A 25056-nucleotide genomic window follows, 5' to 3' on the forward strand; every position below is an offset into this window, starting at 1 on the left:
AACTGGTTCGCGCGCAGTACTTATAAGAAAGTACTGGTGAGTTATGCCGAGGTTGTGAGTTCGATCCTCACCTGGGGCAGACGTTGTGTTTTTTGAATCAGACAATCTTTGTTCATTTTCCTTAATATTTCATGCAACGCGACAATGATCATCTCGACACAGAACGTACAGCACCCGAGCCCCAGTGGCGCAACTGGTTAGCGCGCAGTACTTATAAGAAAGTACTTGTGAGTTATGCCGAGGTTGTGTGTTCGATCCTCAACTGGGGCAGTCGTTGTGTTTTTTGAATCAGACAATCTTTGCTCATTTTCCGTAATATTTCATGCAACGCGACAATGATCGTCTCGACACAGAACGTACAGCATCCGAGCCCCAGTGGCGCAACTGGTTAGCGCGCGGTACTTATAAGAAAGTACTTGTGAGTTATGCCGAGGTTGTGAGTTCAAACTTTACCTGGAGCAATTGTTGTGTTTTTTGAATCAGACAATCTTTGTTCATTTTCCGTAATATTTCATGCAACGCGACAATGATCATCTCGACACAGAACGTACAGCACCCGAGCCCCAGTGGCGCAACTGGTTAGCGCGCGGTACTTATAAGAAAGTACTTGTGAGTTATGCCGAGGTTGTGAGTTCGATCCTCACCTGGGGCAGTCGTTGTGTTTTTTGAATCAGACAATCTTTGTTCATTTTCCTCAATATTTCATGCAACGCGACAATCATCATCTCGACACAGAACGTACAGCATCCGAGCCCCAGTGGCGCAACTGGTTAGCGCGCGGTACTTATAAGAAAGTACTTGTGAGTTATGCCGAGGTTGTGAGTTCGATCCTCACCTGGGGCAGTCTTTGTGTTTTTTGATTTAGACAATCTTTGTTCATTTTCCTCAATATTTCATGCAACGCGACAATCATCATCTCGACACAGAACGTACAGCACCCGAGCCCCAGTGGCGCAACTGGTTAGCGCGCGGTACTTATAAGAAAGTACTTGTGAGTTATGCCGAGGTTGTGAGTTCGATCCTCACCTGGGGCAGTCATTGTGTTTTTTGAATCAGACAATCTTTGTTCATTTTCCTTAATATTTCATGCAACGCGACAATGATCATCTCGACACAGAACGTACAGCACCCGAGCCCCTGTGGCGCAACTGGTTAGCGCGCGGTACTTATAAGAAAGTACTTGTGAGTTATGCCGAGGTTGTGAGTTCGATCCTCACCTGGGGCAGTCATTGTGTTTTTGAATCAGACAATCTTTGTTCATTTTCCTTAATATTTCATGCAACGCGACAATGATCATCTCGACACAGAACGTACAGCACCCGAGCCCCAGTGGCGCAACTGGTTAGCGCGCGGTACTTATAAGAAAGTACTTGTGAGTTATGCCGAGGTTGTGAGTTCGATCCTCACCTGGGGCAGTCATTGTGTTTTTTGAATCAGACAATCTTTGTTCATTTTCCTTAATATTTCATGCAACGCGACAATGATCATCTCGACACAGAACGTACAGCACCCGAGCCCCAGTGGCGCAACTGGTTAGCGCGCGGTACTTATAAGAAAGTACTTGTGAGTTATGCCGAGGTTGTGAGTTCGATCCTCACCTGGGGCAGTCATTGTGTTTTTTGAATCAGACAATCTTTGTTCATTTTCCTTAATATTTCATGCAACGCGACAATGATCATCTCGACACAGAACGTACAGCATCCGAGCCCCAGTGGCGCAACTGGTTAGCGCGCGGTACTTATAAGAAAGTACTTGTGAGTTATGCCGAGGTTGTGAGTTCGATCCTCACCTGGGGCAGTCATTGTGTTTTTTGAATCAGACAATCTTTGTTCATTTTCCTTAATATTTCATGCAACGCGACAATGATCATCTCGACACAGAACGTACAGCACCCGAGCCCCAGTGGCGCAACTGGTTAGCGCGCGGTACTTATAAGAAAGTACTTGTGAGTTATGCCGAGGTTGTGAGTTCGATCCTCACCTGGGGCAGTCATTGTGTTTTTTGAATCAGACAATCTTTGTTCATTTTCCTCAATATTTCATGCAACGCGACAATCATCATCTCGACACAGAACGTACAGCATCCGAGCCCCAGTGGCGCAACTGGTTAGCGCGCGGGTACTTATAAGAAAGTACTTGTGAGTTATGCCGAGGTTGTGAGTTCGATCCTCACCTGGGGCAGTCATTGTGTTTTTTGAATCAGACAATCTTTGTTCATTTTCCTTAATATTTCATGCAACGCGACAATGATCATCTCGACACAGAACGTACAGCACCCGAGCCCCAGTGGCGCAACTGGTTAGCGCGCGGTACTTATAAGAAAGTACTTGTGAGTTATGCCGAGGTTGTGAGTTCGATCCTCACCTGGGGCAGTCATTGTGTACTTATTTTTGAATCAGACAATCTTTGTTCATTTTCCTTAATATTTCATGCAACGCGACAATGCATCATCTCGACACAGAACGTCACAGCACCCGAGCCCCAGTGGCGCAACTGGTTAGCGCGCGGTACTTATAAGAAAGTACTTGTGAGTTATGCCGAGGTTGTGAGTTCGATCCTCACCTGGGGCAGTCATTGTGTTTTTTGAATCAGACAATCTTTGTTCATTTTCCTCAATATTTCATGCAACGCGACAATGATCATCTCGACACAGAACGTACAGCACCCGAGCCCCAGTGGCGCAACTGGTTCGCGCGCGGTACTTATAAGAAAGTACTTGTGAGTTATGCCGAGGTTGTGAGTTCGATCCTCACCTGGGGCAGTCATTGTGTTTTTTGAATCAGACAATCTTTGTTCATTTTCCTTAATATTTCATGCAACGCGACAATGATCATCTCGACACAGAACGTACAGCACCCGAGCCCCAGTGGCGCAACTGGTTAGCGCGCGGTACTTATAAGAAAGTACTTGTGAGTTATGCCGAGGTTGTGAGTTCGATCCTCACCTGGGGCAGTCATTGTGTTTTTTGAATCAGACAATCTTTGTTCATTTTCCTTAATATTTCATGCAACGCGACAATGATCATCTCGACACAGAACGTACAGCACCCGAGCCCCAGTGGCGCAACTGGTTAGCGCGCGGTACTTATAAGAAAGTACTTGTGAGTTATGCCGAGGTTGTGAGTTCGATCCTCACCTGGGGCAGTCATTGTGTTTTTTGAATCAGACAATCTTTGTTCATTTTCCTTAATATTTCATGCAACGCGACAATGATCATCTCGACACAGAACGTACAGCACCCGAGCCCCAGTGGCGCAACTGGTTAGCGCGCGGTACTTATAAGAAAGTACTTGTGAGTTATGCCGAGGTTGTGAGTTCGATCCTCACCTGGGGCAGTCATTGTGTTTTTTGAATCAGACAATCTTTGTTCATTTTCCTTAATATTTCATGCAACGCGACAATGATCATCTCGACACAGAACGTACAGCACCCGAGCCCCAGTGGCGCAACTGGTTAGCGCGCGGTACTTATAAGAAAGTACTTGTGAGTTATGCCGAGGTTGTGAGTTCGATCCTCACCTGGGGCAGTCATTGTGTTTTTTGAATCAGACAATCTTTGTTCATTTTCCTTAATATTTCATGCAACGCGACAATGATCATCTCGACACAGAACGTACAGCACCCGAGCCCCAGTGGCGCAACTGGTTAGCGCGCGGTACTTATAAGAAAGTACTTGTGAGTTATGCCGAGGTTGTGAGTTCGATCCTCACCTGGGGCAGTCATTGTGTTTTTTGAATCAGACAATCTTTGTTCATTTTCCTTAATATTTCATGCAACGCGACAATGATCATCTCGACACAGAACGTACAGCACCCGAGCCCCAGTGGCGCAACTGGTTAGCGCGCGGTACTTATAAGAAAGTACTTGTGAGTTATGCCGAGGTTGTGAGTTCGATCCTCACCTGGGGCAGTCATTGTGTTTTTTGAATCAGACAATCTTTGTTCATTTTCCTCAATATTTCATGCAACGCGACAATGATCATCTCGACACAGAACGTACAGCACCCGAGCCCCAGTGGCGCAACTGGTTCGCGCCGCGGTACTTATAAGAAAGTACTTGTGAGTTATGCCGAGGTTGTGAGTTCGATCCTCACCTGGGGCAGTCATTGTGTTTTTTTGAATCAGACAATCTTTGTTCATTTTCCTTAATATTTCATGCAACGCGACAATGATCATCTCGACACAGAACGTACAGCACCCGAGCCCCAGTGGCGCAACTGGTTAGCGCGCGGTACTTATAAGAAAGTACTTGTGAGTTATGCCGAGGTTGTGAGTTCGATCCTCACCTGGGGCAGTCATTGTGTTTTTTGAATCAGACAATCTTTGTTCATTTTCCTTAATATTTCATGCAACGCGACAATGATCATCTCGACACAGAACGCACAGCATCCGAGCCCCAGTGGCGCAACTGGTTATGCCGCGCCCCAGTGGCGCAACTGGTTAGCGCGCGGTGCTTATAAGAAAGTACTTGTGAGTTATGCCGAGGTTGTGAGTTCGATCCTCACCTGGGGCAGTCATTGTGTTTTTTGAATCAGACAATCTTTGTTCATTTTCCTTAATATTTCATGCAACGCGACAATGATCATCTCGACACAGAACGTACAGCACCCGAGCCCCAGTGGCGCAACTGGTTAGCGCGCGGTACTTATAAGAAAGTACTTGTGAGTTATGCCGAGGTTGTGAGTTCGATCCTCACCTGGGGCAGTCATTGTGTTTTTTGAATCAGACAATCTTTGTTCATTTTCCTTAATATTTCATGCAACGCGACAATGATCATCTCGACACAGAACGTACAGCACCCGAGCCCCAGTGGCGCAACTGGTTAGCGCGCGGTACTTATAAGAAAGTACTTGTGAGTTATGCCGAGGTTGTGAGTTCGATCCTCACCTGGGGCAGTCATTGTGTTTTTTGAATCAGACAATCTTTGTTCATTTTCCTTAATATTTCATGCAACGAGACAATGATCATCTCGACACAGAACGTACAGCACCCGAGCCCCAGTGGCGCAACTGGTTAGCGCGCGGTACTTATAAGAAAGTACTTGTGAGTTATGCCGAGGTTGTGAGTTCGATCCTCACCTGGGGCAGTCATTGTGTTTTTTGAATCAGACAATCTTTGTTCATTTTCCTTAATATTTCATGCAACGCGACAATGATCATCTCGACACAGAACGTACAGCACCCGAGCCCCAGTGGCGCAACTGGTTAGCGCGCGGTACTTATAAGAAAGTACTTGTGAGTTATGCCGAGGTTGTGAGTTCGATCCTCACCTGGGGCAGTCATTGTGTTTTTTGAATCAGACAATCTTTGTTCATTTTCCTTAATATTTCATGCAACGCGACAATGATCGTCTCGACACAGAACGTACAGCACCCGAGCCCCAGTGGCGCAACTGGTTAGCGCGCAGTATTTATAAGAAAGTACTTGTGAGTTATGCCGAGGTTGTGTGTTCGATCCTCACCTGGGGCAGACGTTGTGTTTTTTGAATCAGACAATCTCTGTTCATTTTCGTTAATATTTCATGCAACGCGACAATGATCGTCTCGACACAGAACGTACAGCACCCAAACCCCAGTGGCGCAACTGGTTAGCGCGCAGTACTTATACGAAAGTACTGGTGAGTTATGCCGAGGTTGTGAGTTCGATCCTCACCTGGGGCAGACGTTGTGTTTTTTGAATCAGACAATCTTTGTTCATTTTCCTTAATATTTCATGCAACGAGACAATGATCATCTCGACACAGAACGTACAGCACCCGAGCCCCAGTGGCGCAACTGGTTAGCGCGCGGTACTTATAAGAAAGTACTTGTGAGTTATGCCGAGGTTGTGAGTTCGATCCTCACCTGGGGCAGTCATTGTGTTTTTTGAATCAGACAATCTTTGTTCATTTTCCTTAATATTTCATGCAACGCGACAATGATCATCTCGACACAGAACGCACAGCATCCGCGCCCCAGTGGCGCAACTGGTTAGCGCGCGGTGCTTATAAGAAAGTACTTGTGAGTTATGCCGAGGTTGTGAGTTCGATCCTCACCTGGGGCAGTCATTGTGTTTTTTGAATCAGACAATCTTTGTTCATTTTCCTTAATATTTCATGCAACGCGACAATGATCATCTCGACACAGAACGTACAGCACCCGAGCCCCAGTGGCGCAACTGGTTAGCGCGCGGTACTTATAAGAAAGTACTTGTGAGTTATGCCGAGGTTGTGAGTTCGATCCTCACCTGGGGCAGTCATTGTGTTTTTTGAATCAGACAATCTTTGTTCATTTTCCTTAATATTTCATGCAACGCGACAATGATCATCTCGACACAGAACGTACAGCACCCGAGCCCCAGTGGCGCAACTGGTTAGCGCGCGGTACTTATAAGAAAGTACTTGTGAGTTATGCCGAGGTTGTGAGTTCGATCCTCACCTGGGGCAGTCATTGTGTTTTTTGAATCAGACAATCTTTGTTCATTTTCCTTAATATTTCATGCAACGAGACAATGATCATCTCTTGGGGCAGTCATTGTGTTTTTTGAATCAGACAATCTTTGTTCATTTTCCTTAATATTTCATGCAACGAGACAATGATCATCTCGACACAGAACGTACAGCACCCGAGCCCCAGTGGCGCAACTGGTTAGCGCGCGGTACTTATAAGAAAGTACTTGTGAGTTATGCCGAGGTTGTGAGTTCGATCCTCACCTGGGGCAGTCATTGTGTTTTTTGAATCAGACAATCTTTGTTCATTTTCCTTAATATTTCATGCAACGCGACAATGATCATCTCGACACAGAACGTACAGCACCCGAGCCCCAGTGGCGCAACTGGTTAGCGCGCGGTACTTATAAGAAAGTACTTGTGAGTTATGCCGAGGTTGTGAGTTCGATCCTCACCTGGGGCAGTCATTGTGTTTTTTGAATCAGACAATCTTTGTTCATTTTCCTTAATATTTCATGCAACGCGACAATGATCGTCTCGACACAGAACGTACAGCACCCGAGCCCCAGTGGCGCAACTGGTTAGCGCGCAGTATTTATAAGAAAGTACTTGTGAGTTATGCCGAGGTTGTGTGTTCGATCCTCACCTGGGGCAGACGTTGTGTTTTTTGAATCAGACAATCTCTGTTCATTTTCGTTAATATTTCATGCAACGCGACAATGATCGTCTCGACACAGAACGTACAGCACCCAAACCCCAGTGGCGCAACTGGTTAGCGCGCAGTACTTATCCGAAAGTACTGGTGAGTTATGCCGAGGTTGTGAGTTCGATCCTCACCTGGGGCAGACGTTGTGTTTTTTGAATCAGACAATCTTTGTTCATTTTCCTTAATATTTCATGCAACGAGACAATGATCATCTCGACACAGAACGTACAGCATCCGAGCCCCAGTGGCGCAACTGGTTAGCGCGCGGTACTTATAAGAAAGTACTTGTGAGTTATGCCGAGGTTGTGAGTTCGATCCTCACCTGGGGCAGTCGTTGTGTTTTTTGAATCAGACAATCTTTGTTCATTTTCCTTAATATTTCATGCAACGCGACAATGATCATCTCGACACAGAACGTACCAGGCCCGTGTCCAGATTTTCATAAAGGGAGGGGTTTTAATCTTACCTGGGGGGGGGGATTCAATCCCTCACAACCTTTAGTTTTACTACAAATTGTCGATCCCAGTATGGCGTTTATGCACCTGTAAGTATTGCTGTACCTCCCCCCCCCCTTCTTCCCCTAGAAGAATAATTCTGGCTGCTCAAGTGACCAAAGTATCCTTCATTTTACAGGTTCACTTTTATCAAACCTTGTTTGTTTCTTTTTAATTAAATCTGTTAACTATGCGGTTTATTGCAACAAGTATTAAAAACTCTCCACGAATTCTTTTTATGTAAAAGAATGCATATCAGATTTTATGTTCTGAAATACTGCTTAGAATGAGCGTATTGTAGATGCAAATTACATTACTAAATACAATCACTAATACATCTTCACAGCTGCAACACATGCCAAATTCATCGTTACCTCCTTACAATAAGCATTATTAATGCTTTGTATTGGTAGATAATTCAACGGTTCTACCACCACAGTTTTTCCAAAATATTATTTCAGCCGGCAAAGCTTTAACAGTTGTAAATTGCATAACATTTGAATGTTATGCAAAAAATTTTAAATTATAAAAGAAGAAAGAAATGCAAGAATTTAGGTCCGAGTTGAATTATAGGAAAAAAAATACAGTATTACTGAGTTAAAATTACAGAAAAACTTCAGAGAGAAGGGGGGGGGGAGCGTTAAACGCAGGCTTTCACATTAAAGTTAATTTAAGTCAATTGTTTTCTTCATTTGACATACTTTTTTTTTTCAATGGGAGGGGTTTAACCCCTAAAACCCTCCCCTTGGACACGGCTCTGGAACGTGCAGCATCCGAGCTCCAGTGGCGCAACTGGTTAGCGCGCGGGTACTTATAAGAAAGTACTTGTGAGTTATGCCGAGGTTGTGAGTTCGATCCTCACCTGGGGCAGTCGTTGTGTTTTTTGAATCAGACAATCTTTGTTCATTTTCCTTAATATTTCATGCAACGCGACAATGATCATCTCGACACAGAACGTACAGCATCCGAGCCCCAGTGGCGCAACTGGTTAGCGCGCGGTACTTATAAGAAAGTACTTGTGAGTTATGCCGAGGTTGTGAGTTCGATCCTCACCTGGGGCAGTCATTGTGTTTTTTGAATCAGGCAATCTTTGTTCATTTTCCTTAATATTTCATGCAACGCGACAATGATCATCTCGACACAGAACGTACAGCATCCGAGCCCCAGTGGCGCAACTGGTTAGCGCGCGGTACTTATAAGAAAGTACTTGTGAGTTATGCCGAGGTTGTGAGTTCGATCCTCACCTGGGGCAGTCATTGTGTTTTTTGAATCAGGCAATCTTTGTTCATTTTCCTTAATATTTCATGCAACGCGACAATGATCATCTCGACACAGAACGTACAGCATCCGAGCCCCAGTGGCGCAACTGGTTAGCGCGCGGTACTTATAAGAAAGTACTTGTGAGTTATGCCGAGGTTGTGAGTTCGATCCTCACCTGGGGCAGTCATTGTGTTTTTTGAATCAGGCAATCTTTGTTCATTTTCCTTAATATTTCATGCAACGCGACAATGATCATCTCGACACAGAACGTACAGCATCCGAGCCCCAGTGGCGCAACTGGTTAGCGCGCGGTACTTATAAGAAAGTACTTGTGAGTTATGCCGAGGTTGTGAGTTCGATCCTCACCTGGGGCAGTCATTGTGTTTTTTGAATCAGGCAATCTTTGTTCATTTTCCTTAATATTTCATGCAACGCGACAATGATCATCTCGACACAGAACGTACAGCATCCGAGCCCCAGTGGCGCAACTGGTTAGCGCGCGGTACTTATAAGAAAGTACTTGTGAGTTATGCCGAGGTTGTGAGTTCGATCCTCACCTGGGGCAGTCATTGTGTTTTTTGAATCAGGCAATCTTTGTTCATTTTCCTTAATATTTCATGCAACGCGACAATGATCATCTCGACACAGAACGTACAGCATCCGAGCCCCAGTGGCGCAACTGGTTAGCGCGCGGTACTTATAAGAAAGTACTTGTGAGTTATGCCGAGGTTGTGAGTTCGATCCTCACCTGGGGCAGTCATTGTGTTTTTTGAATCAGGCAATCTTTGTTCATTTTCCTTAATATTTCATGCAACGCGACAATGATCATCTCGACACAGAACGTACAGCATCCGAGCCCCAGTGGCGCAACTGGTTAGCGCGCGGTACTTATAAGAAAGTACTTGTGAGTTATGCCGAGGTTGTGAGTTCGATCCTCACCTGGGGCAGTCATTGTGTTTTTTGAATCAGGCAATCTTTGTTCATTTTCCTTAATATTTCATGCAACGCGACAATGATCATCTCGACACAGAACGTACAGCATCCGAGCCCCAGTGGCGCAACTGGTTAGCGCGCGGTACTTATAAGAAAGTACTTGTGAGTTATGCCGAGGTTGTGAGTTCGATCCTCACCTGGGGCAGTCATTGTGTTTTTTGAATCAGGCAATCTTTGTTCATTTTCCTTAATATTTCATGCAACGCGACAATGATCATCTCGACACAGAACGTACAGCATCCGAGCCCCAGTGGCGCAACTGGTTAGCGCGCGGTACTTATAAGAAAGTACTTGTGAGTTATGCCGAGGTTGTGAGTTCGATCCTCACCTGGGGCAGTCATTGTGTTTTTTGAATCAGGCAATCTTTGTTCATTTTCCTTAATATTTCATGCAACGCGACAATGATCATCTCGACACAGAACGTACAGCTTCCGAGCCCCAGTGGCGCAACTGGTTAGCGCGCGGTACTTATAAGAAAGTACTTGTGAGTTATGCCGAGGTTGTGAGTTCGATCCTCACCTGGGGCAGTCGTTGTGTTTTTTGAATCAGACAATCTTTGTTCATTTTCCTTAATATTTCATGCAACGCGACAATGATCATCTCGACACAGAACGTACAGCATCCGAGCCCCAGTGGCGCAACTGGTTAGCGCGCGGTACTTATAAGAAAGTACTTGTGAGTTATGCCGAGGTTGTGAGTTCGATCCTCACCTGGGGCAGTCATTGTGTTTTTTGAATCAGGCAATCTTTGTTCATTTTCCTTAATATTTCATGCAACGCGACAATGATCATCTCGACACAGAACGTACAGCATCCGAGCCCCAGTGGCGCAACTGGTTAGCGCGCGGTACTTATAAGAAAGTACTTGTGAGTTATGCCGAGGTTGTGAGTTCGATCCTCACCTGGGGCAGTCATTGTGTTTTTTGAATCAGGCAATCTTTGTTCATTTTCCTTAATATTTCATGCAACGCGACAATGATCATCTCGACACAGAACGTACAGCATCCGAGCCCCAGTGGCGCAACTGGTTAGCGCGCGGGTACTTATAAGAAAGTGCTTGTGAGTTATGCCGAGGTTTGTAGATCCAAAGTCCTCGTCTTCGATCATAGTTTATGTGGCGACACGTCCGGTATCTTGGGGCCAAAGGCCACTTACTTTCTACTATGTCTGTTGTGGTAAAATAATATATTTTTCTTTCTCAAAAAAATGTCTCAATTACCCCACTTTAATCCACAATCAATAAGCAGAACACTCCACTTCATCATGTCAGACGTGGGAAGAAATAGGTATTTAGACCCAAGATGTCGATCGTGTCACTACTTAAGCTACGATTTTACATTTTTAGTGAGATTGATTCTCACCTGGGTCTGGCGGATTACTTTTAAAAACGAATTAAGGATAGCGCTAAGCGGGACTCTGATAGCAACCCTACCCCCCCCCCCTCCGATTTACGACGTTGCACTTTTTGAATATTAAAGAAATAGTTTCAATAAAACTACTTCAATAAAATTATACTTTTTGATTTTCTTAATTATTCCGTTTAACAATAACGTAACTGGATGTCGCGGATTTGAACCAAGTCAATCGAAGATCGTGTGTGTACGCTAATGGAGACTGATGCACAAAAATAAATAAAATCTAAATAAAAACTGTCGTGGTCAACGTGGTCAGAGTCCTCCAAGCTCCCATTTCAAATCATCACCGCTGTTGATTCTGCACTGTATATGTTGCTCCGCTCCTATCTGGATTTTGTCACAGAACTGTCTTCAGCGCCCCGTCTAACCGGTTAAACCCTTAGACCAGGGCTTCCCGAACTTAATAGCCAGCGGACCCTTTTTGTAGACCAATATTTATGGCGGACCCCTTTAAAAAAGTTTTTGGGGGCTGTCCATAAATGATGTCACATTTTTTTTTCAACATACTTGACCCCCTTCCTCATTTGTCACTCAGCGTCACACTTCACCATGTTACATGTCACGTTTTCATGAGCATATTATTATAATAAAATAATAGTTTAAAAAACTAAAAAAACACGCTTTAGTAGCAAAATGAACTAAAAAGTTAAAAATAATCTTTGGAAGACAAGTATATAAAGTAATTGACCAAACACTTAATTTTACTGTAATAGAAAAAAAGCGTGAGGGGCTTCTTATCAGTTGTCTTACATTTCTTCCACTTGTTATTCATGCAAAAATGTAAATCGGCAGCCCCCCCCCCCACACGCTTTTTTTTATTACAGTAAAATTAAATGTTTGTTTACTTACTTTATATACTTGTCATCCAAAGATTATTTTTAACTTTTTAGTTCATTTTGCTGCAAAAGCGTGTTTTTTTTTTTTGGTTTTTAAACTATTATTTTTTTATTTCTGAAAAATATAAAGTCCTTATTACTGATTTTTTTTTCTCAAATAAGATTTAGAAACTAAATATTGCTAACACTTGTAACTCTGAAATGAAATCTTCGTGCTTGTGTTCGATTTTTATAATGGAATGTATCTTAGTATTCTGTTGCATTATTTGCATCAGACATTTTAAATGCTTACAGGTAAATTCATGTGCAAACATTGTTACACTCCGCAGCTCTGATTTGTACGTTGTGAGTAATTCTTATAAGCCACTGGCTATTTGTCCAAAGGAAAGTTCGACCCACAAACATACCCACAAACATACAAGTTAAGCTAATAAAAGCTTGTTAATTAGAATAGACTAATAACTTATCTTTAATAAATAAATTTGGTTATGGAATATTGCATTGTCATCGGTTCTGAGGTTGCATTCCAAATTTCAAAAAAATCCGATCACAAAAAGTGGGCGAAAATTGAGTTGCAAGATTATAAATTTAATTTTGATGTAGACAGGATTAGAACGCACGCCCAATGATTCCCGGAGGTGGACGTCAGCGAAGACTAGCGTCTTAGACCGCTCGGCCACGAACGTTCATAAAGTGCGGAAATGTACTAACAGTAATAAGCCACTAGCTCTTAGGCCTATGGAGAGTTACTCACAAACATACAAGTGAAGCTAATAAATACGTGTTAAAAATGTTTGGTGTCCCTCTTGCTATCATCTCCCTTCCCTCTTTGCAAACTAAAACAATTTCCTAAGCCCCCTCCCACTCAAAGCATGACATCATTCGTAGACGGACCCTTGGTAGGTAGAACAGTTAGTAATCCAACGTTGTGAAGCACAAAAAATTGCAAAATTATTGCAGACACGTGTTTCGGTGTTACAAGGAACACCTTTTTCAATGCTGAGAAATGTGAGCTTCTGGATGAGAAGTCATCCGAGAAAAATTTGGCTTCTCTCGGATGACTTCTCATCCAGAAGCTCACATTTTTCAGCATTGAAAAAGGTGTTCCTTGTAACACCGAAACACGTGTCTGCAATAATTTTGCAATTTTTTGTGCTTCACAACGTTGGATTACTAACTGTTCTAATTTTCAGCACAAAGGTATTTATTCATTACCTTGGTAGGTAGTTTGCAATGTGTAACTGTATTTACAATCACTGAAGTACAAAAATCAAAATGAAATACAAAACTCAAAATGATTAAAAATCAAAATATTTGGTAAATTTGAGGATATACTGGCAATTTATAATTTTGGTAGAATGCCCTTTATTGATGTGTAGTTCCCCTCCATCAGCTATTTTCACCTCAGAAATAATAAGAGAGAATTTGAGAGAAATAAATTGGTAACAAAACAGTCAAAATTCAAAATTGAATATTGAATTAATGGGAAGAGTGAAATTGGTTTAGCTAGCACAATTTTACCACACATGTTGGGTTTGCTTTTTGACTGATGGAATCAAATATCAGGTTCAGAATCTAGACAGCTTCGGTATTTAATTTTGCACAGTAATCTGATACTTTTTGAGCACGTTTTGAGCACTATTTGAACTCGGACACTTGTCCCCTTTTTTAGAACACTTTGAAGCACACATTTTGGAATTGTTTGTTGCATGTAATCGCTTTCTCTATTGGTTTAAAAGAAAGAACTGTGCTTATATCTTATTGGAAGAGACATTTGCAGCTTTCCACGGAGTTCACGAAATCTCTTCTTTAATCCACCATCGGACTTAGGAGAAAGCTTATTGCTATTTGTGAAACATCATTGGATGTTGAATGTCTGCCCTCTATTCCATTTAAGGAGCCACAGTCTTGTTTATCAGGTCTTCACTACTTTTCTCTATGTCTTGCTGTATGTGTGTCTCCATGTTTCGTATTAAACGTATTTGTTTATGTTCAGCTGTCTGAATCTCTGCTTTACACAACCTTTCAACAGTTTTCAAAACACTTCTGAGAGTACTTTTCAGAACTTTCATTTGGCTCAACACACGTTTTTATATCTTGGGAACGCATTTGAGAACAATTTTTGAAAACTGACACTCGTCGACATACACATTGTCACACAGTTTTTGGTGCACTTTTTACAGCAGTTGCCGCCGGTAATGGACGGTCTTCGACCAGGGAAGATCTTTCTTTTTTCCGGCATTCTCAACACCAACCGACAGCGATTCATTAAACAAAATTTCTAGTAATATCATGGTGTGACATTTTACAGATTGGTAGTTAAAGAAAGTGGTATAAATTATATTTGTATGAAAGAAAAAAATGTTTTCAGTTTCTTTTTAAAGGAGCAAATTCGGAACACTTTTACTGAATGAAATCGTTCCAAACGTGTTTTCAATGTGTACTAGGAATTTGTGTCGTGGTGGCTTCATGATCAAAGAGCATTGTATCTCGAGATGTCGGAATGTAGTGCTCAAAAGATAACTCCATACGAAGGTGAAAATTTTGGTTATCAAATATAAGGGCATTATTAAAATGTCATTTCACGGATTTGAAACATTTTTTCACCAAATTTTGTCTCGGACCCACATCTAAGGCTTGGTGGACCCCCAAGGGGTCCGTAGACCACAGTTTGGGAAGCCTTGCCTTGAAAGAATGTGTTTTATGATCTAAGGTTAAACCATGCGCAGAGATAGGTACGGGGGAGTTTGGAGTACTTAAAACCATCTCAAAGGAAAAAGATGAATTAGTAGTTTAAGTGGCTTCAAGGATACATAAAACAATCAGACATTATTATGAAAACTTTGTAATGAAAAAATTTGCGAGGGAGAACCCCTATTTTTTCGTCTAAATATATGAAAACAGTTTGACCAACATCCCCGAGGTGAAAATTAGAACTTGTTCGAGAAATGACCCCCACCCCCTCCCACGTCCAACATCCCCCTTTCCCTCCTGAGCAAAGTTCTGTCTGTTCTGGTGAAGAAATTACGTAAAGTAATTAATTTGTTTAAAAAAAACTTCGCTTTAATATAAGGCTAGAATTTGAAATATATTTTTCTTACTAGATGGCAGCACCAGGAACAGTGCTAAGAGATTTTTAAACAAAGTGGAGAATGGGAGGTATTCTATGTAGCATATCAGTATTACCTATAAATTTTTCTTCATTTCAAATTTGTGTAATTTCTGGAGCCAATCAAGATTGATTACTTCTAACATATAGCTCATTTTTTTTAATACAGAAATTAGTTACCGAAGAAAAAAATGATTTTTGCGTCTTTTTCGCGTTAATACTATCTATTTTGATAAAACAGGAAGCAAGATTTTTTTTTTGTTTTTGGATACTTAGCCATTGTTACACGTTTATAAATTTCAATACTATCAAAAATATGAATTAAGATTTCACTCTTCAGAGCTGAAATTTTATTGTTACAACATATGTTCAGCATGAAACAATTACTTATTTATTAAAAAAAAATATTTGTTTTGTCGTAAAATGTGTTGAATAAATAACAGAAGAAAAGAACCGAACTTTTTAAGAGAACTATCAAAATACCTTCAATTGAACTTCAGATTTGTAAACATTATGCTTTAGAACAGCTGTTAAATTACTGTTCATCACATTTACGAAAAATAATGTTCAAATACGGATGTGTCTTGAAGCTGCTGCCATCTATGTTTAAGTAATGTACAATCCAAAAGTGTGACTTCGTAAAATTTCATTTTTATAATTGATTTAAATAAATTATGTTCTTCTTTCAAAATTTAGTTCCATGCTATTCGCAACTCCAATAAACTGTAGGGGGCGCTGCAACCGCTGTCTAATGGCGGATGAAAAAGGTAAAACAAACAAATGCCGTAACTTATTACTTGCTTTCACGCTTACTGAATGACTTATTTTTCATCGTGTTTGTGGAAAGCTTTCTTTTCTATTCCTCTGAAATTACATTACATCATTAACTGTCTGAAGCCTGTAATTTACCCCAAAGAAAACACGTGGAAAGGAATGTTTTATCTTTTTCTTTAGTATTGTTAATCACCGCAAGGTAGCATATTCGAGCTCTGTAGTTGCGAATATGCAACAGAAGAAAAGATATTATATTATAGAGCATCAAATATGGTTGCTTTTTAAATATCTGTTTCAGGGGTGTCCATCCCCCTCCCACAAGTTCAATGGCGCTAATCTCCCTCCCCCCTTCCCTAATTTTTCTCAACCTTCTTTCCTTTTTTTTATTTTTTAGCTCTCTTTATTATTTAATATATATTTTTAAATATTTTATTTATTTTCAATTATTATAATTATTTTCTTACGAAAATTTCATACTAATCCACTAACATGCCCACACACACACACCTAGACAAATTAAGTAAATTAATAAAATTAAATATAAACAGAGCAAAATATAATAAAATAAATAATTTAAAAAAATAATAAAGTCTACAAATAAATTTGAATGAATAAAAAGTATAAATTTAAAAAGTCACAGCGAAATATTTTGCTGGCACTTGCGCCATAATCTCCCCTTCCCCCCTCCCACGGGCACCCCTGATCTGTTTAATTTTTTAGCCTCTTCCTCTCTTATGAGCTATGAATGATCATTAGAGGAATTATCAATGGCAAATGGTTGCTCTTCTGGTAATCATGAATATTACTTCTCAAAAGTTTTTTTTCTTTAAAGGGAACGCCATGACTTTCTTCAAACGTCGTCCAACTTCTTAAGTACGTTATCATTTTGAAAATTTATTTCCCAGCTTTCGGCGAAAAATAAACCACATTACAGTTGTTGTAATGGAAAAAAACTCTTTTTTTTACGTTTTTATTCCACCTCACTTGAAAGTAATGGCTCATAAAGCGTCGTGCGAACAGTACGAAGGTCTTCGCTCGAGTCCCCGAGTACAAAAACTAATCTTTTAATGACTTATTTTTGTTAGCAGAATTTGTACCGAATTACCATGAGTACATATTCGAATGGCGTTATTCTAAGTTAAAGTTGTGTTATTGCATTGCACATCGGATTGTTTTATTTCTTTCTTTATTTATTTTTTGTGTGTGTGTTTTATGTAGGTACACGATAACTTAAGTATTACTTCATCAAACTTTGTAAATAAAGCGTCATTTGAAAGAGTTGGACCGATTTCGGCGAACAACTGTGAAGTCACATTTTAGCTGTTATTCGAAAAAATACTGTTCAAATTATCATGTTTTTAAATTATCGCTGTCGAGCAGGAACGCTTTGCACGAGTATGCTAGTAAGTATTGTTTGATCAAAGATTCATATACCCTTTTTTCTTTAGCGAAATGTGCAAATCATGAAGTCATACAGGAGGGGTAACATCCCCTAATTACCAAGAGAGTACAGAACAACCTCTTTTATCCGGACTAACTGGAAATAAAGAGAGTCGAAAATCCGGATAATTCGGGGTACTGTGCAAAATAAGCAAAGCAAAGCCGTAAATAAACAAACAGACTGTTCATATCGACAAAAAAATCATATTTTTCAGAAAAAATACGTAGAATGGGGTTGTTTCTTTCAGTCATAAGTAGTACTTTTAGTCACTAAAATTGATAGAATAATAAGCAAAAAAAAAATAATAATAATAATAACATGACCCAGAAAATTCTTTCATTTTTTCCAACGGTTCTTTTTTAATTATTTTTTTAAAACGTCCGATTTTTCAAACAAGGCGTGATATTGATGACGTCACAAATGATGCTCTTTGGCGCATCTTTGTACCGCGTTTTCACGTTATGATAATCAAGAAGGGAATTAAAATTGCGCTCTACGCTTGCTATCAAACATATCGTTGCCAATACACGTTAGTAAAAATGCCACTTAACTATTTTGCGCTGTGAACGGCAACACAGAATGGCATTTCATCATTTGTGATGTCATCGGCAAGAAATGTTAACAATGAAAGCACACCGATTTAAGTAGTTTTTTAAAAATATTAAACTTAAACAAATTATTTAAAAAATGGTCAGATCCTATGTTTTTAAGCATGCTCTTTCAGAAAAAATTCTTTTAAAATTTTGGAAACTACTCCATTGTTTAAAAGACATTAAAAATATCAGTTTTTCATGCAATTTCTTAACAGAGAACTGGCCCACTGTTTTCTTGTTCAAACACGTGTGTCGTTTGAATAAAGCGCTGTCACGTCGGTGGTAAACGTAGTCACGCAAGCGCTTTATTATTATAGTTCAGCGGCAGTAAGACTGAACAGTCGGACCTCGTTTTTTTTTGACCAATCAAGGAACCCCGTAAAATTTGAATGGGCCCGGACATTTGATCCTTCTGTTCTGCTTTTGAATTTATGATTTGTCTTATGAGTGTATCGATTATAAAACTAGTTCAATCGTGTAGTTATTCAGTTAAACTCAATAACATTCTGAACTACTGGGCTTACAGTTTTTTTTCTTTTTAGGTTTTTTTTTTTTTTTGGTTTTTACGCAGTCGGGTTATTTGTTTTTATTTTACAATTATTTATTTTTTAAACTTTTTAATTAATTTTCATTGACAAGGTATTATGATTATGCAGTAAATTTTGCAATCTTGTCATTTTATACCGAGAGAGTTTATTTTGTGACGATTATTAAGTAACTTACGATGGTCTAAACTACTGATTATTAGTCCCGCTAGGGACCTAACTCGGCTTAAAGCTGCATGTGCTTAACCTTTAGCTGAAATACGCGAACTTTAGTCAACAACTACAGCTATATAAACAGCCTGTATAGCTCATGATGACGCGAACTCAGAAACGTCGTCAGTCAAGTCTTTCTCTTCGACAATCGTTTGGTGCACTATATCCTACTAAGGTTCTTGCACCAAAAAAAAATCCAATGAAACCTAACCAAACCAAGTCTTTCTCGCAAAACTAAAACAGCCTATCAAGAAAGTACACGTCGCAAAACTCACTCCCCTGAATTACGACAAAAACAAATGCAACATGTAAGAAATGAAAATCGAATTAGTTAACTTAGTAAACAAAAAATTCAGGCAGTGAAAACGCAACCTGCATTTGTCGCACGCAGGTAGCGTGCGACACGATTCGAACTGACAATATGGCGTCTGGTTGTTGATTAGGGTGAGCAAAAAAAAAAAAAAAAAAAGAAAGAAATTTTTGTTAAGCAACTTCTAATAGCAAAAAAAAAAAAGGTTGTGTATTGCGATCCTAAACATGGGAAAAATAATTTAAAAAAATTAATATTTATGTCTTCAGACCGCATTTACAGCAGAGTTTGAAAAAAAAAAAGGTAAAATATGGTGAATTTTCAAATATTTTTATAAAAATCCAAATGTTCAAAAATTTTTAAATCATATAGTTATTATGAAAGTTACTTTACAAACAAATATATTTGACTATTGACAAGTCTTGTCAATAAGTCCAGCCTTCTTGGGAATTGCAGGGTGTAGTACCAAGTACAACCACCTACTTGGGAGTGTGTTCTGGGTTGTTAATGCAACACAATATAATTGCAGTTCCAGCAAAGAGCTGTATAGTGCACATTTGCTGTAAAAAAAAATACACATTTGGTATCTAAAAGAGGAAATACTGCAATATACAAAACAAGCTAAAATTGTCAATTTCTGGTTGATTTCACGTAACTTTGCGGCTTATGCGCGAACTAAAAACTGTAAAGGAAAGTAAATATTTTCAAAGATAAATTAAAAGGATGCATTTAAATGGGATTCGAACAAAAATTTTGAACATTTGGATTTTTATAAAAATATTTGAAAATTGACCATTTTTTACCTTTTTTTCAAATTTTGCTGCCAATGCGCGATCTGAAGACATAAATATTAAATTTGTTTATTATTTTTCCCATTTTTACGATGGCAATACACAACTTTTTTTTGCAATTAGAAGTTTGCTTAACAAAAATTTCCTTTTTCGGCCTACTGTACAGTTATTTAAAGTTACGAAATCTACAAGTCAGATGTGTGATAATCTTCCAAACATGGTTGATCCGGTGATTCAAAGAAATGCTTACTTTGTTATTTTTGAGAAATCGTTATTGGTCATGGCAATGCACTAAAGGCGAAATATAAAGGAGTTGGATTACAGTAGGGTATCTATACAACGCAAAAGAACTAATCAGGAAACATTTTTATAGCAAAAAGAGAATTTCTTCCATCAATATTAAGATTTGAAGCTTCGAAGTACAGCAGTTAATTACAGTGGCGGATCTAGCCGATCATTTTGGGAGGGGGCCATTCGAAATTTTGGAGCAAGTTCCACAGGAATTTTATTAAAATAAAGTTTTAAGAACTAGTTTTATACTATCTTTAGAAACGTTAAGTGAGGGGGGTGGATTAAGGAATCTCTCTCGAAAATGTTTCAAAACTGAAATTTCCGAGTAATTTTTAAAAATTAGGGTCCTAGAAACGCATTTAGGCTATTTTTGATGATGTAAGAAGAAAGGTAAGGGTGATGACCCCAAAATATTTTTTGAAAATGAAGCTTAGAAACAGAAATATTCTGCTGTTATATGTTGAGAAATTAGGAGAGATGTAGATGCTCTTCTAGCTCTTCTCCTGTTGAGCTTAAGAATGCCCCTTTAGCCAATGTTTGCTGACATTAAAGGGAGAGTGAAGTTCCTTGGAATCTCTCCTTCCTGGGAATATTTTGCCATTGAATTGAGACTAAAAATCCAATTTTAAGTTATATTTAGACATATTAAAGAAAGGGATGGAAGATTCGCGACCCTCCAAAAACCTCATTTTAAAGCTAGTATTACGCTATTAACGAGGAAAGGATGGAAGGTTCGGAAATTGTTTTTTTCCGATATGAACCTTCCGATGCCCCCCCCCCAAAAAAAAAGACCACTTAAGCCGTTTTTAGGCAAGTTAAGGGATAAAAACTGGGTAAATGAATCTCCATTGGAAAAAAATTCCAAATTGAAGCACTAAACAGCAATTTTTAGTTACTTTTCATAACATTTGTGGAAGAACATGGGAAAAGGGGAAAAGTTTCGAAATTAGAGCCATAAAATCTCAAATTTAGGCTCTCTTTGGTCTCGTGAGCAACAGGTGTACTTTGAGGACAGCAGCATTATTAATCCCGCGGTATTTCCAATCCCGCAATTATTTTCCACGCAAACATTTTCCAACTTTTGCCGCTCATAAAATGACCAATTTCACAAGCAACATCTGAAATTAGAACCACCATCCTCGTATATCTGCAAGAATAGCAAGAAAATTTTGCGTCTCATATGATGAACGGTGGATTTACCATTTAAGAAAACATTAAAACCTAGGACATGAATTGGAATTCGCATTTGAAGGATGAGTTTTCACAAGTTCAGCAATTGGGGAAAAGCGTAAAATTTATAAACATTTTCCAAATCCATCACTAAAATTAAAAATCCAGAAAATTACGCAATAAAAAAATTAGAGAAAATATATTACAGATTGCAAAACCCACTGGAGAAGCCAGAATGCAATGTTGCAACACTTCTGTAAGTTTAAAGAATGCACTCAAGATTTATAATAAGTGCACAATATTTTTCTCCAAAGCGGAAAACAATAAAATGCCTGGCTTTATATGTTTGGCACGTTTCTAAAAGAGGAGACAGATGTGGAAAATCTCCATAAAAATCCTCAAGTATACCTGTGCGCAAGAGGGCGCTTTTCGATATGCAAATTCGAAATCCAAATAAAGTTAATTTATGTTTTTAGATAGTTGCTTTAGCATTTTCTTTATAGTGCATCGGCCGGGAAGGTACTGCACAACCATTTGATAGTTAGAATTCGTCGAATAGTGATGTGCTTCTTATGTTATATTGACATCGTTGTTGTTTCGTACCGTTGGACATAGTAACTGAAGAAATTTGGGTGAGTTATTTTTTTTCAATTTGTATGTCAATTAGTATGGATGCTGAAAAGATTAAAAAAAAAAAATAAGCGTAAAGCGCTTAAATGCAGTGCAACTAAGTTCGTTAAAAGTTTAGACGTCACTTTAGTAAATGAAACTAATGTTCGTAATTTAGAAGTATTATACAATCAATTAATTGATAAAATTGACTGCTTAAAGTTGCCTTAACAGTTTCTTTAACGGAAACTTTGATGAAACTCATGATGATTCGCATGACAGTGCAGTAAGTTTAACTGCTCATGTTTTTGAATGTTTTTGAAAGTAAGAGGCAAAATTAGCGAAGTTATCCAAAAACGTTTACTGAGACTGCGATTTGGGAAAACCAATTAACATTCACATATCGTTTTTGTCCGAAATTTGGAATTCTTGAGAAAAACCAAGCATAAGAAAAGAAGAATATATTTCAGAATGTGATGAAGTTAATAAGGATCCTTTGCTAAATGTCAACAATTATTTAATCTCAGTAAAACCAACTGCTGTGAAGCCACAGCATGTGTTTTCAACAAGCGCATCATTTTTTGAGCAAAAATCCGTTCGCATTCCATATAAGCTTTCTTAAGACGCATTGGACTTTTTAGGACAAACTTTTGCGTACTGAACGATAATTGCTAATTGGGAATTGACTTTGCATTGCGAAACAATGAGTGTACGGAATTTGCGAAGACTACTAATTCAAGGAACAAAAGCAATTCTTCCTAAAAAGGACAACTTTTTCTGCTTGAAATTAAAATTAAATTAATCAAGTGAATCCTGCGGCATCCTGGGATCCCGCGGCATTGGATTCTTACAATCCCGAAATTCCGCGGCACTGAATTCGGCGTGAGATTGGAAACCCTAGTGAATAAGTGCGTTGTTCCGTTGGAATTTTTTTCGGTAGCGTAAAATATCGTTGTACGTTAAGCAAAGGGGGCTTTGAGCGTAGCAAAGAAGTTCTTCGAGTTTTTTTTTTTTTTTTCTTGTATTTTCACGATCAAAAGTACCTTTTAGTTCGCATTTATCCAATTTTTTTTTTTTTTTTGAAAAAAGCACTGAATAAAACAACTTTTGATATTTTCCATGTGCCTTATTGGAAGAAGAAATCTTGCTCCCCTCTTTGTTGTTGGGCATTCCCAATGAGCTTCAAAACACAGCACCTTTGTTATTGTTACATGTGTTCTACAGGTCGTTACAGTTTATGTTAAAAAATGAAATAAATAGCTTGTTTTATAAAGTAAAAGTTTAAAAATGCGGAAAACAGCCTAAATTGGGGGGGGGGGGGAAACGCTTGTTTTGGGGCTGTAAGGAGCTTTATTTTGTACTAAAAGGGAGTTGGATGTGTGATGAATTTTGTCTGTTGTCTTTATATCCATGAACTCAGATCTTTTTGCGTTGAAAAAAGAGTTTCTAAGAACCATGAAACACGTGTCTACATTTTCCCTAAATTGTACTTATTTAAAATGTTGTTGATTTTGCTTTTCCAACTTTTGCTGCAGCGAGCAGGCATTTATTTATTTACTTATTCAATTTGCACGTTTTGCTAAACATATTCGGCAGCCCTATTTAGCGAGAAATTAAGATTTCATACACCTGTTTTTCATACATCCATCTTACTTTTCCAGAACGTTTTTAACTACAGTTTGCAACACTGTGTGGCGGTACAATACCATGCATGTACAAAATTCTGGTGAGTAGCGTCTCTTGACATCTTAACATTTAACCAAGACCAGCACTAACAGCTACAGGCGAAACTTAAGTTCTGCACAGTTTTCTGTCTAGAACACATATGAAGTAGTTTAACTGCAGTTTTTGGAAATATTTTAATTTTGAGAATTATAAAATAGGTGACTATATGATGAGGATGTTTGAGTACGTAACGCTAGCACTAGGATTTTTCACAGTCATTTCTCTTTCAGTTTCAGGTAAGAACATTTTTGCTGAAATTTCATGACTTAGATTAAAAAGCAACTAACTCGGACATGAAAAGGTACGCATTTGAAGTAAATTAAGCAGTGAACGATTTACTAAATATTTGTAAAAATGTATAGGTGCTTGTTAAATTTTAATCCAGTTATTATTTCAATTTTACAAACTATTCTTGGTTATGTTATTGATGCAAGTTTACTGTAGAACATGATTTGAAAAATGTTTTGTTTAAATTAAAAATAATCGTTCAACATACTTAATACTTTGAGCGAGTGAAGCGTCAGTCATTAAAGCGATTAGATGCCATTATTTATGCAATATTTTGAAGGCCAAAAAAATTAAAATCTGTTTCAGCCCAATTGAGGGGAAATTTATATTAACAAAGAAATATGCGTTTATTTTAACAGTGTACATTTGCATTTTTATTACCATCGTATTGGTGCATTTAATTTTACAAGTAATTTTATCACTTTTGTGATCTAAAAACTGCTTGTAATCAGGGCTGCCTCCCCCCCTACGAGAAAGGGTGCATCCCCCTAAGTATTCCGAAGACCCCCCCAAAAGCAAGAGCCCCGCCCCTCCCCAATCTTAAAAAAAATACCCCTCAAAACAATCCCCCTAAAAATTCATTGGCGCAGTCTGCGCTATGAAACCCTCTAGATAGGCATTCCTACTTGTAATAATTATAAGAAGAATAGTATTAACAACAGCAGAACACAGCAACTAGTTCTTGGGGGGGGGGGGGGCTCCTAGTTTATGTGCAGTTTTAATGTACAGGGTGTCCGAAAAGTCTTTGACACATTTTTAAAATTCAGAAAACTACAAATTGTCGTGTGAATATGCGGTTAGCGCCGTAATATTCACAGGTTCAAGAATTTTTTATGCCATCGCAAAAAAAGGAAAAAGACAAAAAAGGGGGAAAAAAAGAAAAAGTGTAATTATAAGTAACTTACTCGGACTGCTGTATCGTCACAGTAAGAAAAACAAAAGTAATGTGAGGTGTTTAATCACTGTATTAAACCGAAAGCAATACCTTTCATTACCAGAATTCAATGCACTATATAAGTGTATATAGGACGAATTTGAGTACCGTTTAGATGTGGTTCGAACAACATGCAGT

General features: G+C 39.0%; 46 non-coding genes across 46 annotated transcripts; all 46 read left to right on the forward strand.

The window, feature by feature from the left end:
* The first annotated feature begins 560 nt into the window (after positions 1-560).
* On the forward strand, positions 561-652 carry Trnai-uau (transfer RNA isoleucine (anticodon UAU)). Its single transcript is given in 2 exon segments — positions 561-598; positions 617-652. It is a non-coding gene; the product is annotated as a tRNA-Ile (tRNA).
* A 99-nt stretch (positions 653-751) lies between these two features.
* Positions 752-843, forward strand: Trnai-uau (transfer RNA isoleucine (anticodon UAU)). Its single transcript is given in 2 exon segments — positions 752-789; positions 808-843. It is a non-coding gene; the product is annotated as a tRNA-Ile (tRNA).
* Positions 844-942: 99 nt separating this feature from the next.
* On the forward strand, positions 943-1034 carry Trnai-uau (transfer RNA isoleucine (anticodon UAU)). The gene is given in 2 exon segments: positions 943-980; positions 999-1034. It is a non-coding gene; the product is annotated as a tRNA-Ile (tRNA).
* Positions 1035-1133: 99 nt separating this feature from the next.
* Trnai-uau (transfer RNA isoleucine (anticodon UAU)) lies at positions 1134-1225 on the forward strand. The gene is given in 2 exon segments: positions 1134-1171; positions 1190-1225. It is a non-coding gene; the product is annotated as a tRNA-Ile (tRNA).
* A 98-nt stretch (positions 1226-1323) lies between these two features.
* Positions 1324-1415, forward strand: Trnai-uau (transfer RNA isoleucine (anticodon UAU)). The gene is given in 2 exon segments: positions 1324-1361; positions 1380-1415. It is a non-coding gene; the product is annotated as a tRNA-Ile (tRNA).
* Positions 1416-1514: 99 nt separating this feature from the next.
* Trnai-uau (transfer RNA isoleucine (anticodon UAU)) lies at positions 1515-1606 on the forward strand. The gene is given in 2 exon segments: positions 1515-1552; positions 1571-1606. It is a non-coding gene; the product is annotated as a tRNA-Ile (tRNA).
* Positions 1607-1705: 99 nt separating this feature from the next.
* Trnai-uau (transfer RNA isoleucine (anticodon UAU)) lies at positions 1706-1797 on the forward strand. The gene is given in 2 exon segments: positions 1706-1743; positions 1762-1797. It is a non-coding gene; the product is annotated as a tRNA-Ile (tRNA).
* A 99-nt stretch (positions 1798-1896) lies between these two features.
* On the forward strand, positions 1897-1988 carry Trnai-uau (transfer RNA isoleucine (anticodon UAU)). The gene is given in 2 exon segments: positions 1897-1934; positions 1953-1988. It is a non-coding gene; the product is annotated as a tRNA-Ile (tRNA).
* Positions 1989-2087: 99 nt separating this feature from the next.
* Positions 2088-2180, forward strand: Trnai-uau (transfer RNA isoleucine (anticodon UAU)). The gene is given in 2 exon segments: positions 2088-2126; positions 2145-2180. It is a non-coding gene; the product is annotated as a tRNA-Ile (tRNA).
* Positions 2181-2279: 99 nt separating this feature from the next.
* Positions 2280-2371, forward strand: Trnai-uau (transfer RNA isoleucine (anticodon UAU)). The gene is given in 2 exon segments: positions 2280-2317; positions 2336-2371. It is a non-coding gene; the product is annotated as a tRNA-Ile (tRNA).
* Positions 2372-2477: 106 nt separating this feature from the next.
* On the forward strand, positions 2478-2569 carry Trnai-uau (transfer RNA isoleucine (anticodon UAU)). Its single transcript is given in 2 exon segments — positions 2478-2515; positions 2534-2569. It is a non-coding gene; the product is annotated as a tRNA-Ile (tRNA).
* Positions 2570-2668: 99 nt separating this feature from the next.
* On the forward strand, positions 2669-2760 carry Trnai-uau (transfer RNA isoleucine (anticodon UAU)). The gene is given in 2 exon segments: positions 2669-2706; positions 2725-2760. It is a non-coding gene; the product is annotated as a tRNA-Ile (tRNA).
* Positions 2761-2859: 99 nt separating this feature from the next.
* On the forward strand, positions 2860-2951 carry Trnai-uau (transfer RNA isoleucine (anticodon UAU)). Its single transcript is given in 2 exon segments — positions 2860-2897; positions 2916-2951. It is a non-coding gene; the product is annotated as a tRNA-Ile (tRNA).
* Positions 2952-3050: 99 nt separating this feature from the next.
* Positions 3051-3142, forward strand: Trnai-uau (transfer RNA isoleucine (anticodon UAU)). Its single transcript is given in 2 exon segments — positions 3051-3088; positions 3107-3142. It is a non-coding gene; the product is annotated as a tRNA-Ile (tRNA).
* Positions 3143-3241: 99 nt separating this feature from the next.
* On the forward strand, positions 3242-3333 carry Trnai-uau (transfer RNA isoleucine (anticodon UAU)). Its single transcript is given in 2 exon segments — positions 3242-3279; positions 3298-3333. It is a non-coding gene; the product is annotated as a tRNA-Ile (tRNA).
* A 99-nt stretch (positions 3334-3432) lies between these two features.
* Positions 3433-3524, forward strand: Trnai-uau (transfer RNA isoleucine (anticodon UAU)). The gene is given in 2 exon segments: positions 3433-3470; positions 3489-3524. It is a non-coding gene; the product is annotated as a tRNA-Ile (tRNA).
* A 99-nt stretch (positions 3525-3623) lies between these two features.
* Trnai-uau (transfer RNA isoleucine (anticodon UAU)) lies at positions 3624-3715 on the forward strand. Its single transcript is given in 2 exon segments — positions 3624-3661; positions 3680-3715. It is a non-coding gene; the product is annotated as a tRNA-Ile (tRNA).
* Positions 3716-3814: 99 nt separating this feature from the next.
* Positions 3815-3906, forward strand: Trnai-uau (transfer RNA isoleucine (anticodon UAU)). The gene is given in 2 exon segments: positions 3815-3852; positions 3871-3906. It is a non-coding gene; the product is annotated as a tRNA-Ile (tRNA).
* Positions 3907-4005: 99 nt separating this feature from the next.
* Positions 4006-4098, forward strand: Trnai-uau (transfer RNA isoleucine (anticodon UAU)). The gene is given in 2 exon segments: positions 4006-4044; positions 4063-4098. It is a non-coding gene; the product is annotated as a tRNA-Ile (tRNA).
* A 100-nt stretch (positions 4099-4198) lies between these two features.
* Trnai-uau (transfer RNA isoleucine (anticodon UAU)) lies at positions 4199-4290 on the forward strand. The gene is given in 2 exon segments: positions 4199-4236; positions 4255-4290. It is a non-coding gene; the product is annotated as a tRNA-Ile (tRNA).
* A 127-nt stretch (positions 4291-4417) lies between these two features.
* Positions 4418-4509, forward strand: Trnai-uau (transfer RNA isoleucine (anticodon UAU)). Its single transcript is given in 2 exon segments — positions 4418-4455; positions 4474-4509. It is a non-coding gene; the product is annotated as a tRNA-Ile (tRNA).
* Positions 4510-4608: 99 nt separating this feature from the next.
* On the forward strand, positions 4609-4700 carry Trnai-uau (transfer RNA isoleucine (anticodon UAU)). Its single transcript is given in 2 exon segments — positions 4609-4646; positions 4665-4700. It is a non-coding gene; the product is annotated as a tRNA-Ile (tRNA).
* A 99-nt stretch (positions 4701-4799) lies between these two features.
* Trnai-uau (transfer RNA isoleucine (anticodon UAU)) lies at positions 4800-4891 on the forward strand. Its single transcript is given in 2 exon segments — positions 4800-4837; positions 4856-4891. It is a non-coding gene; the product is annotated as a tRNA-Ile (tRNA).
* A 99-nt stretch (positions 4892-4990) lies between these two features.
* On the forward strand, positions 4991-5082 carry Trnai-uau (transfer RNA isoleucine (anticodon UAU)). Its single transcript is given in 2 exon segments — positions 4991-5028; positions 5047-5082. It is a non-coding gene; the product is annotated as a tRNA-Ile (tRNA).
* A 99-nt stretch (positions 5083-5181) lies between these two features.
* Trnai-uau (transfer RNA isoleucine (anticodon UAU)) lies at positions 5182-5273 on the forward strand. Its single transcript is given in 2 exon segments — positions 5182-5219; positions 5238-5273. It is a non-coding gene; the product is annotated as a tRNA-Ile (tRNA).
* A 290-nt stretch (positions 5274-5563) lies between these two features.
* Trnai-uau (transfer RNA isoleucine (anticodon UAU)) lies at positions 5564-5655 on the forward strand. Its single transcript is given in 2 exon segments — positions 5564-5601; positions 5620-5655. It is a non-coding gene; the product is annotated as a tRNA-Ile (tRNA).
* A 99-nt stretch (positions 5656-5754) lies between these two features.
* Positions 5755-5846, forward strand: Trnai-uau (transfer RNA isoleucine (anticodon UAU)). The gene is given in 2 exon segments: positions 5755-5792; positions 5811-5846. It is a non-coding gene; the product is annotated as a tRNA-Ile (tRNA).
* Positions 5847-5945: 99 nt separating this feature from the next.
* Positions 5946-6037, forward strand: Trnai-uau (transfer RNA isoleucine (anticodon UAU)). Its single transcript is given in 2 exon segments — positions 5946-5983; positions 6002-6037. It is a non-coding gene; the product is annotated as a tRNA-Ile (tRNA).
* Positions 6038-6136: 99 nt separating this feature from the next.
* Positions 6137-6228, forward strand: Trnai-uau (transfer RNA isoleucine (anticodon UAU)). The gene is given in 2 exon segments: positions 6137-6174; positions 6193-6228. It is a non-coding gene; the product is annotated as a tRNA-Ile (tRNA).
* Positions 6229-6327: 99 nt separating this feature from the next.
* Positions 6328-6419, forward strand: Trnai-uau (transfer RNA isoleucine (anticodon UAU)). The gene is given in 2 exon segments: positions 6328-6365; positions 6384-6419. It is a non-coding gene; the product is annotated as a tRNA-Ile (tRNA).
* Positions 6420-6602: 183 nt separating this feature from the next.
* Positions 6603-6694, forward strand: Trnai-uau (transfer RNA isoleucine (anticodon UAU)). Its single transcript is given in 2 exon segments — positions 6603-6640; positions 6659-6694. It is a non-coding gene; the product is annotated as a tRNA-Ile (tRNA).
* Positions 6695-6793: 99 nt separating this feature from the next.
* Positions 6794-6885, forward strand: Trnai-uau (transfer RNA isoleucine (anticodon UAU)). The gene is given in 2 exon segments: positions 6794-6831; positions 6850-6885. It is a non-coding gene; the product is annotated as a tRNA-Ile (tRNA).
* A 481-nt stretch (positions 6886-7366) lies between these two features.
* On the forward strand, positions 7367-7458 carry Trnai-uau (transfer RNA isoleucine (anticodon UAU)). Its single transcript is given in 2 exon segments — positions 7367-7404; positions 7423-7458. It is a non-coding gene; the product is annotated as a tRNA-Ile (tRNA).
* A 941-nt stretch (positions 7459-8399) lies between these two features.
* Trnai-uau (transfer RNA isoleucine (anticodon UAU)) lies at positions 8400-8492 on the forward strand. The gene is given in 2 exon segments: positions 8400-8438; positions 8457-8492. It is a non-coding gene; the product is annotated as a tRNA-Ile (tRNA).
* Positions 8493-8591: 99 nt separating this feature from the next.
* On the forward strand, positions 8592-8683 carry Trnai-uau (transfer RNA isoleucine (anticodon UAU)). Its single transcript is given in 2 exon segments — positions 8592-8629; positions 8648-8683. It is a non-coding gene; the product is annotated as a tRNA-Ile (tRNA).
* A 99-nt stretch (positions 8684-8782) lies between these two features.
* On the forward strand, positions 8783-8874 carry Trnai-uau (transfer RNA isoleucine (anticodon UAU)). The gene is given in 2 exon segments: positions 8783-8820; positions 8839-8874. It is a non-coding gene; the product is annotated as a tRNA-Ile (tRNA).
* A 99-nt stretch (positions 8875-8973) lies between these two features.
* Trnai-uau (transfer RNA isoleucine (anticodon UAU)) lies at positions 8974-9065 on the forward strand. The gene is given in 2 exon segments: positions 8974-9011; positions 9030-9065. It is a non-coding gene; the product is annotated as a tRNA-Ile (tRNA).
* A 99-nt stretch (positions 9066-9164) lies between these two features.
* On the forward strand, positions 9165-9256 carry Trnai-uau (transfer RNA isoleucine (anticodon UAU)). Its single transcript is given in 2 exon segments — positions 9165-9202; positions 9221-9256. It is a non-coding gene; the product is annotated as a tRNA-Ile (tRNA).
* Positions 9257-9355: 99 nt separating this feature from the next.
* Trnai-uau (transfer RNA isoleucine (anticodon UAU)) lies at positions 9356-9447 on the forward strand. The gene is given in 2 exon segments: positions 9356-9393; positions 9412-9447. It is a non-coding gene; the product is annotated as a tRNA-Ile (tRNA).
* Positions 9448-9546: 99 nt separating this feature from the next.
* Positions 9547-9638, forward strand: Trnai-uau (transfer RNA isoleucine (anticodon UAU)). Its single transcript is given in 2 exon segments — positions 9547-9584; positions 9603-9638. It is a non-coding gene; the product is annotated as a tRNA-Ile (tRNA).
* A 99-nt stretch (positions 9639-9737) lies between these two features.
* Trnai-uau (transfer RNA isoleucine (anticodon UAU)) lies at positions 9738-9829 on the forward strand. Its single transcript is given in 2 exon segments — positions 9738-9775; positions 9794-9829. It is a non-coding gene; the product is annotated as a tRNA-Ile (tRNA).
* A 99-nt stretch (positions 9830-9928) lies between these two features.
* On the forward strand, positions 9929-10020 carry Trnai-uau (transfer RNA isoleucine (anticodon UAU)). The gene is given in 2 exon segments: positions 9929-9966; positions 9985-10020. It is a non-coding gene; the product is annotated as a tRNA-Ile (tRNA).
* A 99-nt stretch (positions 10021-10119) lies between these two features.
* On the forward strand, positions 10120-10211 carry Trnai-uau (transfer RNA isoleucine (anticodon UAU)). The gene is given in 2 exon segments: positions 10120-10157; positions 10176-10211. It is a non-coding gene; the product is annotated as a tRNA-Ile (tRNA).
* Positions 10212-10310: 99 nt separating this feature from the next.
* Positions 10311-10402, forward strand: Trnai-uau (transfer RNA isoleucine (anticodon UAU)). Its single transcript is given in 2 exon segments — positions 10311-10348; positions 10367-10402. It is a non-coding gene; the product is annotated as a tRNA-Ile (tRNA).
* Positions 10403-10501: 99 nt separating this feature from the next.
* On the forward strand, positions 10502-10593 carry Trnai-uau (transfer RNA isoleucine (anticodon UAU)). The gene is given in 2 exon segments: positions 10502-10539; positions 10558-10593. It is a non-coding gene; the product is annotated as a tRNA-Ile (tRNA).
* Positions 10594-10692: 99 nt separating this feature from the next.
* Trnai-uau (transfer RNA isoleucine (anticodon UAU)) lies at positions 10693-10784 on the forward strand. Its single transcript is given in 2 exon segments — positions 10693-10730; positions 10749-10784. It is a non-coding gene; the product is annotated as a tRNA-Ile (tRNA).
* The last annotated feature ends 14272 nt before the right edge of the window (positions 10785-25056 follow it).

The sequence above is a fragment of the Uloborus diversus genome, chromosome 2 (genome assembly GCF_026930045.1).
Source record: "Uloborus diversus isolate 005 chromosome 2, Udiv.v.3.1, whole genome shotgun sequence".
NCBI lineage: Eukaryota > Metazoa > Arthropoda > Arachnida > Araneae > Uloboridae > Uloborus > Uloborus diversus.